The sequence below is a fragment of the Pristiophorus japonicus genome, chromosome 7 (genome assembly GCF_044704955.1).
Source record: "Pristiophorus japonicus isolate sPriJap1 chromosome 7, sPriJap1.hap1, whole genome shotgun sequence".
Lineage (NCBI taxonomy): Eukaryota > Metazoa > Chordata > Chondrichthyes > Pristiophoridae > Pristiophorus > Pristiophorus japonicus.
The window spans coordinates 59,687,481-59,703,496 of record NC_091983.1 but is presented as its reverse complement, the minus strand read 5'-3'; the positions used below and the strand labels follow the sequence as shown (position 1 = coordinate 59,703,496).

Here is a 16,016-nt window from a genome sequence, read left to right as displayed (position 1 = left end):
CCCCTCCTTCTCCTCGCCCCTCCTTCTCCTCGCCCCACCCCTCCTCCTCCCCCACCCCCTATCCTCCCACCCCACCCCTCCTCCTCCCCCACCCCCCAGAGTGAAAACAGGCGTAAGTAGCCGGACACGCCCCCTTTTGAAAAAAAATTCTGTTCCAAAGTGAAACTGTTCTAACTGACTAGAACTGGAGCAAACTAAATGCCGAAAATTCAAATTTCTAAGATACTCCATTCTAAACCAGTTGCTCCAAAAAAACAGGAGCAACTCAGGCCGAAACTTGGCCCCAAAATGTCTAATCTATAGCGTGAATCACTCAAGACAAACAGCTAATTCCAAGACATTTTTATGCCTGCTATCTGAATGAAAATGTCAGCAAATTAGCGTTTGCTGTTTTCTGTGAAGTTGTTGCTAATTTTTCCAGATTGTTTTTCCCACCTTGTAGAATGCATTGGGTAGATATTATAATCTGACAATGGCATGAATGTCCTTTGTTTTACTAACACACTGTTCGACAAGTAAGTAGGTCACAGGTTTGTGTCCGGGATTCTCCGCAGAGAACCTGAACTGATGATTGGCGTGAAGGCTGGGTCTACCTGGATGGAGGACTCGAACCTGTCCTCTCAGCTGGGGAGTGGTGCACTCGGGGAGAGAATTTTTAAAAAAGTGTTGACATTTCCTGATCCAAGGGAATGCCAATCGTGTCTTTGTCTCACACATTTTGCTTGCACGGCAAGATTAATTCCTGCTAAGAAAACTGCCTTTGTGCACAGTTCCTCATTCCTTGCAAATTGTGGAATCAACATTAATCATTTGGAAATGTACATATTCTAAAAATTATTCTAAAAATCTGAAGTAGGAAACGACCTTCTAATTTTCTTATCGGATGCCTTTTTAATTAGCAGGGGTGCAGATCACAGAATTTTAATATCCTGATTAGTAAGGGATGCCAATTGCTCAAATAAAACATGATTGGATCAACTCTCATCTTTCAGTACACCTCAGGGATGTTCTGTTGCCAGGCAACACTCAGTCTTTCACAACTGCGGCTAAAATCTAAAAAAATCTTTGCTCTTCAAAATAAGGAGTTTCTTCCTGCATTCCCTGCATAGAAACAACATTAAGCACCAACCACTGCAATTCTCATTTAAGTCAGAAGTTGTGGGGCAAGCTGCTAAATGAGGCATTATCACAGCTCAGGGTTGGACATACCAGGCGGGGGAAACATTGAGGGCATCACAGTTCAAAGCTACCCATCCTTCCAGCCAAAATAAGAAATGCAGTGAGGAGGAGGGGGGGGGGGGAAAGGTGAACTTGTGAAACAAAAACAGAAAATGCTGGAAACACTCAGGTCAGCCAGCATCTACGGAGGGGAATTTTTACCTCAGGTGTGATCCTTCGTCAGAACTCACCTGCTTTGACGAAGGGGTCACACCTGCAATGTTAACTCATCTGTTTGCTCCACAGCCGCTGCCTGACATGCTGAGTGTTGCCCTGCATTTTCTGTTTAAGATTCGGGTTTTCTGTATCTGCAGTTTTTTTGCGCGGTTTGAAGGCATTTGTTAAAAAAGCTGGACGAATACATGTTTAGTAATGGGGTTGAAAGCTATAAGGATCAGCGGAGACACAAACAATCAAATAGTCCGTAAAATATACTGGTTGCCAACTGTAGTGGCCATAGAAATGTCATCTCATGAAAATCAACCAGAAGTGAATAATGTAAGTTGTATGGCAGATAAATATTCTAGAGTTTCACTCTAAGACATTGGGCAGGCGATAGGGAGAAACTGTACAAAACATTCCTTGAAACTATTATATTAATTGGGTACAGTCCATAGAGTCTCTGGGGAGTCATTGGCTTTTTCTTGCTGCATTATTTTCTATGTCCTTCTGTAAGAGGAAGAAGCATGGGCCGAGAATAAAAATGGATCCATTGAAAACCCAGTTGGATCCATGAAATTTGAACCAGTTAGAAAAATAGAAATCTATGGCGCAGAGGGAGGCCATTCCAGCCCATCGTGTCCGCGCCGGCCGACAAAGAGCCACACGGCCCTCGGTCAGCAGCCCTGAAGGTTACATATAAACCTATGAACAATGAACAATGGTGGACAGGTAAAGAGCACCCAGCCCAACCAGTCCACCCCACACAACTGCGACACCACTTACACTGAAACATCCTACACTCCACCCCAACCGGAGAGTTCTCCACTTTTCTATTGTAGTGAATATTGTTTGTCAAGATACGCAAAGTTCTTTTGCACCTTGACTATTATGGAACTTCTTAACGTTCTGTTTCTGTAACTTATTCTAGTGTGCCAACATTCAGTGTTGTATACTCAAGATAATAATGACATGCATTAGAAGGAAGTTCATAAACCTTTTTATTCAGGTGAAACCATAGAAAGCATTTTGGGACGTACTTTAAACACTAACGAGGGTCTTGTAGAGATAGGATTTTTTTTTAAATGGAGTTTTTTTTCCAAACAAAGACAAACCACACAAACTCCATTTGAAAGTCACTGCAACTGCCTTGTGAGAGTGGGAGGAGCTTGTGATTGTGCAGTCAAACACATCTCAATATAATGGCTGAGGTGTGTTCAATATTTGCATGAAGGATGTCCGCTTAACCATGGCCACAAATTTCCGGAAACTTTATAGTTCTTTAAGTTTTCTTGTTAAGTTTTTAAGAACATGCTCCTCAAATGTCAGTTAGACAGATACCGTTTTATACAAGACTGTATAGCAGTCTGCTTAGGAATGAATTTTGGCAGGAATATTTAAACAATCTAGTTAGTTACTGTCAGTGTTCGTTCCTATAGTCCTCTGGTCACTAATATGAGCTAAAAGGTCGGTACAAAATAAAACTAGAAACCCCATTTTAGATTCACATTGTGAGGCCAAGAAACGATTGTTATTTATTGCATTCATGAATATAAATTTTTCAAGTTCAAAATGATACCATTGCCACTGAAAAATAACATAGGCAGTCTTTCGCACTGATGTGTAAATGAGCAAATTGATTAAAATATTCACATTCTAACAAAATAATTTGGGTTGAATAATGTCAATGTGTTGTAAAAATGTCACTACATGCCATGCAAATGGTGTCAACTCAATGGGGGCTAAATTTGTTATGGTCTGGTTTCAGGCTCATAATGGGCAACGCGCGTCTGAATCAAGAGGCCTGAGGACCATCCAAAATGATCCTTTGGCCTGATTGCAATAATCTGAGTGAACTGCCAGTACCTGTCGCACTCTCAGGTAAATCCTTAAAGGGGACCGGGAGAGGGGGAGCAACCGGGAGGAAGGAAGCTGTGGCTGGGATTGGAGAGGGTCAAAGTTGCAATCAGGGGGATTGAGGTCACGATCGGGGTGAAGTGGGGGGGTGGGGGGGGCGAGCGGTGGTCGCTGCAGTCCACGTGGTTTGAATGTGGATCCAGGAAGAGCTCTCCGGCTTCTCCTGGATCCACATTCAGGTAAGTAATTTTAACAAAATTTCCTTTTGGTAGTAGCATGCAGCCCTCCTTTTTAGGACTGCCTGTCAGATGCATATAGACCTGTTTTTCCTGAATGCAGCAGCAATGGCACCAGCTGCCTTAGGACAACCTAATCTTGCAGTGGGGGCTTCAAACAAGAGTTAGGCCGCTTATTTGCAAATGCAAAGGGCCTAAAGCCAGGTGCGGGCTGAAACGCCTATTTTTTTTTGTTGCCTATACCAATATGGCGGCCGGTGCATTGGCGGCTCGTAATGAGCGAATGCTTTCTGCCTGCCATATTGGAAGCCCAGGCAGCCATTTGGCCTCCAAAAAAATGACACACCATCAAATTTCTAAGCCCTACCATTCGTAATAAACTTTTCCACTTTGCAATTCTTCTCAACTGAGATTTCACTAAGAACAGTTTCGATATGATGGCGATATCTAAACATTTTCGTGAAAAATATGCTCTATAGCCTGGCTACTATTTTCTGAAGCTTCACAATAGCTGAGTGTTTCTTCCTAAAGCCAATTTTACGCTAACTCCAGTTAGTTTGGATTCCAGGAGTCCGACATCCATGAACCTTTCCCCATGTTTACCCTGCTAAGTTCAACTCTCCTATCCCAGCAGCAGAGTTGTGGACCCCTGAACATCTCGGTCTACAATTCTGCTGTTGGGATAATGGATTTAATAATCCAAACACAGGGAGCTAGTTCATGGATATCCATACCTAACAAAAGTCTATCAATCTCAGTTTTGAAATTATCAATTGCCATAGCCTCAACAGCTTCTCCGGGGGGAAGATTTCCAGATTTCCACTACCCTTTGTGTGAAGAAGTGCTTTGCAACATCATCCCTGAATGGCCCAGCTCCAGTTTTAAGGTTATGCCCCCTTGTTCTGGACTTCCCCACCAGAAGAAATAGTTTATCTCTATCTACCCTATTGAATCCTTTAATCATCTTAAACACCTCAATTAGATCATCCCTTAATCTTCTATACTCAAGGGAATAAAAGTCTAGTCTATACAATCTGTCCTCATAATTTAACCCTTTCGGCTCCGGTATCATTCTGGTGAATTTCTAGCCCAGTCTATGGCCTGTCTTTTGCAGCCTTTGTTGGAACTGACTGACCATGTATTTTTTCTTTTTATTACCTCTCAGCACACCAAGTGTTCTCGTTGCCTCCCCCCTAGCCTATCCAACGATTGGCAGCTATGTTGACCAATCAAACCTGCTACCCACCCATCCAAAGAATGGCTTCTCACCAAGACTACCCTGATCCCTACTAAGCTAAAATGAATAGTGCCATCTCAACAATATTAGATGTGGATGTTTCCTGGGAGCTCAAACAAGATAATGAATTACTTATTATCCCCAGTGGTTGTGGAACGCATCATCAATTTCAGGATCGTTAACATATCAAACCCCACTTTGTCATGGCAGGCACAGTGAAGAGAATTTTAAACCTTTGCAAACCCACTTTAATTTAAAACACACTACAGGTTGGACCTCTCTGGTCTGGCACCCTCGGGACCTGACTGATGCTGGAACAGAGAATTTTCCGAACCATGGGAGGTCGCGCTGAGCCGAAGTTTACCGGTACCTGTAGACAGCGCCCAGGCTCCTGAACGCCTCAGCTGTGCTCTGGCCCAGGCTGCAAAACTCGGGCCTCTCTCTCTCTCTCGCCACAGCAGTGAACACTGAGAGCCAGTAAGCACAGGAAAGCAGGACGCCACCCACGCAAAGTGGCAGTTGCGCATTGATCATGAGAGCCAGGAAGCATGGGAAACCAATGCCGAATCACGCATGTTTCCGGACCAGAGGAGTCCAACCTGTACTTAAATGTTCCTTTCTTTGGAAAATTAGTCACAAAATCCTAAAACACGACATTTACATGGCCCCTATTTCCCTCTTACTTTTTCTTTCAATTTCACTTTACTTTTTCCTAACTAATATCTTACCCATTCTAATTTTTCTCAATAGATTCTAAAACAGTTAAAGGAGGGTAGCCCAAGGAAACTAAAATGATCTTCTGCTGAGTTTGATGACAGCTTGGGTTTTCGGAATTGCATTAAATCGTGGTATTGCTGTAGCAGTTTCTAACGGCTCAGTAATGGACTCCCTAATCGAATCATTGCTGTGGGCCCCCTTCTTTCAGCAGACAGGGTGGCCCATCATCCAATAAACATATAAAGCACAAACCGGTTTAAAAATACACACCTATGAGGAGAACTTCTGGTCAGTGGAGTTCAGAAAAGAAGGCTTAATGTACTCACATTTTCCTGTGCGTGCTATTGATACACAGAGATTAATCCACTAATGGATGATCTAGCCTTAGATTGTACTTTCCACAGAGTAATTATGCAATAGTAACCATGTTTGCTGAATTTCAGGAGAATGTATTCTGTGTTGCTCTCCTGACAGTTGTCTCACCTGTGTGTGTATCTCTATTTACAGATATTTGGGGAGCAGTCTCCAAAAAATCATGCCACAGTAACCGGCGAGAATAGTTTTCAAAGATTATAGGTTAGACTCAGGTTACCTAGATTACAAATACTTTTTTTCATTGCTATTTTCATTTTATGTCTAATTTTCTTCTATTTTACTTTCCTCACCTGCCCTCCCTCATTCACTAACACATGGACCCTGCCAACTGAGACAATGTTGACCATGGACAACTCCATGACCTTGATGGCTGGCTCCCAAATTGTGGGATTCAGCATTACTTTTATTCCCCTTCTATATGCTGCAGCCTTCACCGCAACTTGTGTTGTTTAAACTTTTCCACCCCTTACTTTTGAAAGTCATAGCTGGCTTACACTGTTATTTTAATAGATCTCTTGGCTCAGAAAGATGTGATGGTCTATTTGCACATTGACATCACCATTTACGCCCATGTTTGCAGATACAGTGTTTTGTTCTGCTAGACATTAAGAGCCATTGTAAAAACCACAACCTTCAATTTATTATTTACGTTCCCTTATTACCTTCCACATGGACCAAAGAGTTCCTTTATTTCTCAAAAACCACAAACCCACACCCATTTTTATTTGGTAATGTCCAACCATCTCTTGAGTAATGAGATGTTGGGGCCCCTTTTCTAAATAAAGTTTTAATTGCCCTTATTTCAATAAAACAAATGTACACAACAAAATCAAAACGCAAGGTGCTCACAATTTTGCCGCCGATTACTTTGTGCAATGTGTCTCTGCTATGGGAATGCCACAACAAAGACCAACCAAGCAGAGGGTAATATTCCTTTCACCGTCCTCAAGCAGCTAAATAGCAATTTAATTTGAACAAATGACAATTATTTTGTACTTCCAGCTATGGAGTACACACAAGTTTAGAAAAATGGCAAAATGAGAATAGAGGAAAGTGTGAGGGCCCTGACTGACAATATTTTCAGCAGCGCAGATAAATATTTGGAAAGAGGGCTGAGAGACTCCACTGGACACAAACAGTAGGGCAGTACACCACAGACTGGGGAAGCGAAATTGGCCCTGTCCGAAAGCTCGAAAATCCGGGAGGCGCGATAAGGACTTTTCACCCGGGGGCAGGCGGTGGCAGTGACCCAGCCAGAATTGTCCCCGGGATGCCCCGGGCGGAAACGGCTTTGTGCCACGCCCCATACCTTTCGCCCCAGGCGGCAGCGCACATGACGATTACATCATCGTCATGCGCGCCGACCCTTTTACATCCTGCGAGGAAATTGCCCCATGGGAGCGAGGTTGGCGCTGGGCGATGCTTAACGTGGCGCGAAGCTGCCAGTGGCTGGGGCGCACCGGCCACCCTTAAAGGGAAGCGCCTTGCTTCGCGGCCGCCATCTTTTTGTTGTCGGTCGCTGATTTTGCCAGACTGCCAACAGGTAGCCCAGCACCCCCACTCGGATGCTAGGCCGCTGACCCAGCCGAAAACTTCCCTGGTGGCCCTCGAGTATACAGCGCTTTGAGCTCAAACTTTCCGGGACGAATCCAAAGCCCCGCAAGAATTTGCCACTTTTTATGAAAGGTCATCAAACTGAGACATGAACTCTGCTTCTCTCTCCACAAACACTATCAGACCCGCTGAGTATTTCCAGCATTTTATGTTTTTATTTCAAATTTCCAGCATCACAGTATTTTGCTTTTGCCTCTTCTTATACCTTTCAGAGCTACAGGTACAAATCACTAAAAGGTATACAGCTCTAAAATACAAGAACAATTGATGGACATGTGTGAGATGACTTCATTTATCATGCTATTTCCCACATTCTGAACTTCCCTATTGCTGTAGAGACAGGCTGTATTCTCTCTCAGGGTAAAGGTGCAGGTGCTTTAAGACATCAAAGCCTTCTTTCTAATGAATGGAGTATTTTTCCTCTTTCTAGTTTTGGTACACAGGGAGCCTTTCTACCAGTCTGTGTTGCTGACATTAGTAACCCTTTCTTACCCAAGACCCAGAGAATAGCAGACCTTTGGAATAGACTTGTGCGGTGGACGTTAATTCGCTGAACTCCTCCAAGCAAGAGCTGCATCAGTGTCTGCCTGAGGCAGAGATCACCCCCTACAAAAGGTAGGTATTGGATAGAATTTGCAGGGCCAAAGTGATCTCCTGGGATAGTTTTGATCACCAAAGGGGAGGGGTCACAGAGGATTTTCCCAGATTTTTTTATTCCCGAATTGGCCTGAGTTTTTTTAACCTGATTTTTCACCTCTCCCAGGAGATCACATGGTCTTGGGTGGGGTGGAGAGTGTGTATATATTGTGAATACATAATGTATCACAACTTGTGTGGGACAGGCCAGATGGACAAAGGGTCTTTTCCTGTCCGTATTGTTCGCATGTCTCCTTCCACATCAGCTCAAGGTTGACTACTACAAATCCCAATGAAAAGGTCATGTGATACTATTTGGACACCAGAACGGAGGGGCTCACCAAATTTGAACTTTAAAAAAAATAAATAGTATTGAGGTTGATGCAGTGTGGGAGGTGTTTCAGTGAGGAAGGTTTTGTTGTGGCAACCTCTTTCTGCTAATCCTGTGTTCTTTGTTGCTGTGGTCTTGGGGTGTTTGGGAGGGAGCTCACAGGAAGGATGCCCAAATTCCCAGATATTTCCCCAGCTACCGACACAATCCATGCTTGACTCATTTTGATTGGCATAAGCCGATGGATGGACATTCTTCCAGTGAAAAATGAGAACTCTATAAGTCTGTGAGCTCTAGAAGCCCTTTGCCTTCTTGGCAGTAGGTGCTGAATAGCACAGAGCCTGATCTAGGGCCAGGACCTCTGCCCAGAAGTCTAGAGGCAGGGACACCAGTGTTCATCTGTCAGAGCAAGGTGCAATTTATGCAGTTTGTACAGAGCAGTGGCTCTCAAACTGGGGTCCGTGGGTCCGCAAAATAATGTGAAAGTGCAGCCGGAGGCGGGCTTGGTGCGAGCCGTGAGGCGGGAGGAGAATGCGGCTGCCACATGTGCTGTGCAGTGTGGCCTGTCCGTCTCACCGAGGAGAGCAGCGTGTATGGAGGAGGAATGGGACTAGCTGAATTGCTCTTGCTCTGGAGGAAGGTATATAGTGGTGTTCCGCAGGGGTCAGTTCGAGGACCACTGCTTTTCTTGATGTATATTAATGACTTAGACTTGGGAGTACAGGGCACAATTTCAAAATTTGCAAATGACAAAATTTAGAAGTATAGTGAACAGTGAAGAGGATAGTGCTAGACTTCAAGAGGACATAGACAGACTGGTGAAATGGGCGGACATGTGACAGATGAAATTTAAAGCAGAAAAGGGCGAAGTGATACACTTTGATAGGACGAGTGAGGAGAGGCAATATAAACTAAAGGGTACAATTCTAACGGGGGTGCATGAACAGAGAGGGGTATATGTGCACTAATCATTGAAGGTGGCAAGGCAGGTTAAAAACGCCGTTAAAAAAGCATACAGGATCCTGGACTTCATAAATATAGGCATAGAGTACAAAAGCAAGGAAGTTATGATGAACCTTTCTAAAACACTAGTTCAGCCTCAACTGGAGTATTGTGTCCAATTCTGGACACCGCACTTGAGGAAGGATGTGAAGACTTTAGAGAGGGTGCAGAAAAGATTTACAAGAATGGTTCCAGGAATGAGGGACTTCAGTTACGTGGATAGACTGGAGAAACTGGGATTGTTCTCCTCAGAGCAGAGAAGGTTGAGAGGAGATTTGATAGAGCAGTTCAAAATCATGAGGGGTCTAGATCAATTAGAGAGAGAGAAATTGTTCCCATTGGTGGAAGGGTCGAGAACCAGAGGACACAGGTTTAAGGTGATTGGCAGAAGAACCAAAGGCGACATGAAGGAAAACATTTTTACGCAACAAGTGGCAATGATCCGGAATTCACTGCCTGAAAGGGTGGTGGAGGCGGAATCAATCGTGGCTTTCAAAAGGGAACTGAAGGAAAAATATTTGCAGGGCTGTGGGGAAAGAGCAGGGGGAGTGGGACTAACTGAAGTGCTCTTGGAGAGCCGACATGGGCTCGACAGGTCAAATGGCCTCCTTCTGTGCTGTAACCATTCTATGATTCTATTCTAGGAGCACTGAGAGCAGCATGAAGATTGGCAGAAGAGGAGCTATTGGAACTGTCCTGTGACCGATCACTCCAACTTTCTTCACACACCATCTGTTGATCCCCTATTTTAGGGATACTTTCCCTCCCTCACCTGGGGAAAAACATCACACCAAGGACAGACAGACTTTGCAGTAGGAAGCAAGCACACCCATCTCACTGATATCTGTAAGTAAATACCCATTTTCTTAAAAGCATAATTAAAAAACACTTTACATTCAGCGCTTTCATATTATGAACATTACATACCATCTACCATCAATGGCACTATTTGGCACTGAGCTTGCGGCCAACATCTTGCCGTAGGCAATTAGGCTTATACAGCAGTGCCTGGTCTCCAGTCATCTTGGACCCCCTTGCCACTGGACCAAGACCTTGTTCAGCTAAGCCCGTGTGGTTGCGGTGTGCGGTGTCCAAGTTAAAAGAACTCACGCTCAGGCATCTTCCACTTAGCTAATATGAAATTCGGGACCTGGAACTTCAGGATCCTCATGGACAATTCCAACAGCAACAGGCCGGAACACCACACCGCCATAGTTACCCGGGAACTTAAACGTTTTGACATTGACATCGCCGCCCTAAGCGAGACCCGGCGGGCAGGGGAAGGCCAGCTCAAGGAACATGGTGGAGGTTACACCTTTTTCTGGAAAGGAAAACCAAAGGAAGAATGCCGCCTTCATGGAGTCGGCTTCGCCATCAAAAATGAGCTGGTCGACCGCCTCAAAGACTCCCCCTGCGGGGTTAACGAATGCCTCATGACTCTTCGCCTTACCCTATCCCGGAACCAATGTGCCACAGTCATCAGTGCGTACGCTCCAACACTCGATGCAATGGATGAGGCCAAAGAGGGTTTTTATTCCATCCTAGAAACATTCCTGTCCCGTGTCCCCACGGGCGACTAATTAATCCTCCTATGTGACTTCAATGCCAGGGTCGGCAAAGACACAGCCCTCTGGGGAGGCGTGATTGGCAGAGAGGGGTAGGGAAAGCCAACTCCAGCGGTATCATCAGGACCAGGGGACTTGTCTACCTTGAGTCCCATTAGCCTGTCCAGCACTACCCCCCTAGTGATAGTGATTGTCTCAAGGTCCTCCCTTCCCACATTCCCGTGACCAGCAATTTTTGGCATGGTTTTTGTGTCTTCCACTGTGAAGTTTTGGTCACCTTACTTAAGGAAGGATATACTAGCTTTGGAAGGGGTACAGAGACGATTCACTAGGCTGATTCCGAAGATGAGGGGGTTACCTTATGATGATAGATTAAATAGACTGGGTCTTTACTCGTTGGAGTTCAGAAGGATGAGGGATGATCTTATAGAAACATTTAAAATAAGAAGGGGATAGACAGAATAGAGGCAGAGAGGTTGTTTCCACTGGTCGGGGAGACTAGAACTAGGGGGCACAGCCTCAAAATACGGGGGAGCCAATTTAAAACAGAGTTGAGAAGGAATTTCTTCTCCCAGAGGGTTGTGAATCTGTGGAATTCTCTGCCCAAGGAAGCAGTTGAGGCGAGCTCATTGAATATATTCAAATCACAGATAGATAGATTTTTAACCAATAAGGAAATTAAGGGTTATGGGGAGCGGGCGGGTAAGTAGAGCTGAGTCCACGGCCAGATCAGCCGTGATCTTGTTGGGTGGCGGAGCAGGCTCGAGGGGCTAGATGGCCTACTCCTGTTGCTAATTCTTATGTTCTTATGTTCTTATTAATGTTGGGGAAGTCCAGAACCAGGGGTCACAGTCTAAGGATAAGGGGTAAGCCATTTAGGACCGAGATGAGGAGAAACTTCTTCACCCAGAAAGTGCTGAACCTGTGGAATTCTCTACCACAGAAAGTTGTTGAGGCCAACTCATTAAATATATTCAAAAAGGAGTTAGATGTAGTCCTTACTACTAGGGGGATCAAGGGGTATGGCGAGAAAGCAGGAATGGGGTACTGAAGTTGCATGTTCAGCCATGAACTCACTGAATGGCGGTGCAGGCTCGAAGGGCCGAATGGCCTACTCCTGCACCTATTTTCTATGTTTCTATGTTTCTATGTGTACCCTACTCCTGACAAAATGACTAGAATACAAACTCATCACCAACACCCTGTTCCGCCAGAGGGACAAATACAAGGCATTGTGGCAACACACTGGCATCTGCTCGACTATGTCATCGTCCGAGCCAGGGATCGCAAGGGTGTGCGCATCACCCGCGCCATGACAGGAGCAGACGACTGCTGGACGGACCACCGCCTGATCCGATCCATCATCAATATAAACATAGCCCCAAAGCAAGGGGACAGCAGAAGCAGTGCCGCAAAAATGTTAATGCCGGGGCACTTAAAGACCCAGCTAACAGAGCCCTATACAACCAGCGCCTCACAGCTAATCTGGCATGCCTTGATGACCCGGAGATACTGAATGCCCACAGCGCTTGGTCTGCTCTCCAAGTCTCTATAACCAGTGCCTGTGAAGAGACACTTGGTCACTCAACCAGAAAACACCAGGACTGGTTTGATGAAAATGATCTGGAGATCCAAGAACTAATAGATCGCAAGCGTAGAGCATTTCTGAGCCTTAAGCAACAACCCAACTCGGAAACTGCAATGGAACGTTACAGATGGCTCAAGGCTGAGGTCCAACAGAAAACCTGGGACCTAAAGAACAGGTGGTGGATGGAGAAAGCACAGGAGATACAACAACTGGCCGACAGCCACGATATGCGAGGATTCTTCATTGCAGTCAAGGCCACCTACGTTCCAAACTCCGAAGGCCCCACCCCACTCTTGGCCAAGAACGGGGAAACACTCATTCAAGGACACCGAGGCTGTCAGGGCCCGCTGGCAGGAGCACTTTGAAGATCTCCTCAATCGAGACTCTGCCCTTGACTCGAGTGTTCTCAACTCCATCCCGCAGCATGCGACCCGCCACCACCTCAGTGAAACCTCAACGCTGCACGAGGTCGACAAAGCCATAAATCAGCTCAAGAATAACAAGCCAACGGGAACAGATGGAATTTCTGCTGAGGCGCTAAAGTATGGCAGAGAGGCGCTGTTGGCGCGGATACATGACCTCATCTCTCTCATCTGGAGGGAGGAGAGCATACCGGGAGATCTCAGAGATGCAGTGATCGTGACCATCTATAAAAAGGGGGACAAGTCCGACTGCGGCAACTACAGGGGAATCTCCCTGCTATCAGTCACTGGGAAGGTTGTCGCTAGAGTTCTTCTCAACCGTCTTCTCCCTGTGGCTGAGGAGCTCCTCCCGGAATCGCAGTGCGGATTTCGTCCCCTACGGGGCACAACGGACATGATCTTTGCAGCGCGACAGCTGCAGGAAAAATGCAAGGAGCAGCGCCAGCCCTTATACATGGCCTTTTTCGATCTTACAAGGTCTTTGACACTGTCAACAATGAGGGCTTATGGAGCGTCCTCCTCCATTTTGGATGACCCCAAAAGTTTGTCAACATCCTTTGCCTGCTTCACGATGACATGCAGGCCGTGATCCTTACCAGCGGTTCCATTACAGACCCAATCCACATCCGGACCGGGGTCAAACAGGGCTGCGTCATTGCTCCAACTCTCTTCTCAATCTCCCTTGCTGCCATGCTCCACCTCACAGTCAACAAGCCCCGCTGGAGTGGAACTAAACTACAGAACCAGTGGGAAGCTGTTTATGCCGCCTCCAGGCCAGGTCCAAGATCACCCCAACCTCTTGTTGAGCTGCAGTATGCGGACGACGCCTGCGTCTGCGCACATTCAGAGGCCGCACTCCAGGACATAGTCGATGTATTTACTGAGGCATATGAAAGCATGGGCCTCACGCTCAACATCCATAAGACAAAGGTCCTCCACCAGCCTGTCCTCGCCGCACAGTACTGCCCTCCAGTTATCAAGATTCACGGCGCGGCCCTTGACAATGTGGACCATTTCCCATACCTCGGGAGCCTCTTATCAACAAAGGCAGACATTGATGCAGAGATTCAACATCACCTCCAGTGCACCAGTGCAGCCTTCGGCCGCCTAAAGAAGAGTGTTCAAAGACCAGGCCCTCAAATCTACCCACCAAGCTCATGGTCTATACGCCTGTAGTAATACCCGCCCTCCTGTACGAATTAGAGGCATGGACAATGTACAGAAGACACCTCAAGTCGCTGGAGATATATCACCAACGATGTCTCCGCAAGATCCTGCAAATCCTCTGGGAGGACAGGCGCACCAACATCAGTATCCTCGCCCAGGCTAACATCCCCAGTATTGAAGCACTGACTGCACTCGATCAGCTTCGCTGGGCAGGCCACATCGTTCGCATGCCAGATACGAGGCTCCCTAAGCAATTGCTCTACGCAGAGCTCCTTCACAGCAAATGAGCCAAACGGTGGGCAGCGGAAACATGACAAGGACACCCTCAAAGCCTCCCTGGTAAAATGCGACATCACCACTGACACCTGGGAGTCCCTGGCCGAAGACCGCCCTAGGTGGAGAAAGTGCATCCGGGAGGGTGTTGAGCTCTTCGAATCTCAACGCCGCGAGTGTGAAGAGCTCAGGCGCAGGCAGCGGAAGGAGCATGCGGCAAATCAGTCCTACCCCCCGCTTCCTCCGACAAATGTCTGTCCCATCTGTGACAGGGTCTGTGGCTCTCGCATTGGATTGTTCAGCCATCAAATAACTCACTTTAGGAGTAGAAGCAAGTCTTCCTCAATTCCGAGGGACTGTCTATGATGATGATGATTATATTCTCTGTAGTATTATAATTTAGATGCGGGCGGTCCGTGATTACTGATCAATTTGAAAAGTGTTCCTTCAACCAAAATAGTATAGAGAGAGATATGTTTGCAATACAGAGAATTCACTCTGTCTAGTTCTGCTGCAAATGGAAATTGTGAGGACCAGCCTTTGAGTGCCTCTGTAGATATTGGTTTTCTGTATTTTGTGTTGTCATGGAGGACAATATAGGAATAGGGGAAGGAAATGCACCTTTGAGGTAGCTCTGGGATATAACTGAGTGGCTTCCTAGGTCATTTCAGAGGGCAGTTAAGAGTCAACCATGTTGGTGTGGAACTGGAGTCCTGTAGGCCAGACCGGGTAAGAATGACATTAGTTGGATTTTACAACAATCTGCCAACTTCATGGTTGTCTTGCATTAGAATTTCAGGAATATCCTGGAGATTGTGGTCCATGTGGAGGAAGAGGAAAAATAAGCCAATTATGTGATGTATGACTTGTCACCCAGCTGCTGAATAGGGTTATTTCCATGATTCAGGGTAAAGTCTCCATCTCTGACCCAGATCAGAAAGGTTGCAGTTTCAATCGCTGGTCTGCAGTGAACTAACAGATCTCAGTCAGGGAAGCAGTAGAGACTCTACAATTGGCAGTTCCTCGAAGTTAGAGGAGAAAATTTGTTCGGTTTACTGTGTCCGACCACTAATAAAATGACAGAGCTCAGCTTGTTGCTTGCATTCAGAGTCAATAAAAAAATACTGGGAATGTACAGCAGTTTTGCTGCATTCGAAAGAGAGGACAAGTAAATTTGAGGTGGGTGTGCGTCATCAGGGAAACATTCATCTGGCTTTTCTCTTTCAGATGCTGACAGATCTGTGCATTTAATGGACTAATAATCCAGAGAACGCAAGTTCAGATCCCACTATGGCAGTTTGAGAATTTGAATTCAGTTTTTTAAAAATCTGGAAATAAACAATGGAATCAGTAAAAGTTATCATGAAGCTGTCAAGATTGTTGTAAAAACTGAACTAATATAGGGCTTGAATCGACATTGATGAGCTCTATGGCTGCCCCCGCAGTGTCAACATGATGCTAATGGATATGCATTTCACGCCCCACGGCAGACTCTGAGTCACTCGAGGCCGAGGTCTGGCCTCTGCAGTCGTGTAGGCCCTGCCCTGTACAGATCTGCCTGCTGAAAACATTATTTTATGCACAGTACTTGCCGGTGAGCTTTGATTCTGTGAAGATAT

The 16,016-nt window shown here is 45.9% G+C and overlaps 1 protein-coding gene and 1 long non-coding RNA gene across 2 annotated transcripts in view; one reads left to right on the top strand and one right to left on the bottom strand.

Annotated features, from left to right (window-relative positions):
* The window catches only part of grhl1 (grainyhead-like transcription factor 1), a 95,400-nt gene that overhangs the window by 50,181 nt on the left and 29,203 nt on the right, over positions 1-16,016 (bottom strand). The gene's annotated exons all lie outside the window — the stretch shown is intronic.
* LOC139267136 (uncharacterized) overlaps positions 1-16,016 on the top strand; it is a 41,474-nt gene that overhangs the window by 24,303 nt on the left and 1,155 nt on the right. The window contains exons 2-3 of the long non-coding RNA XR_011593832.1: positions 7,911-8,028; positions 10,027-10,228. This is a non-coding gene — a long non-coding RNA (uncharacterized lncRNA). The remainder of the gene's footprint in view (positions 1-7,910; positions 8,029-10,026; positions 10,229-16,016) is intronic.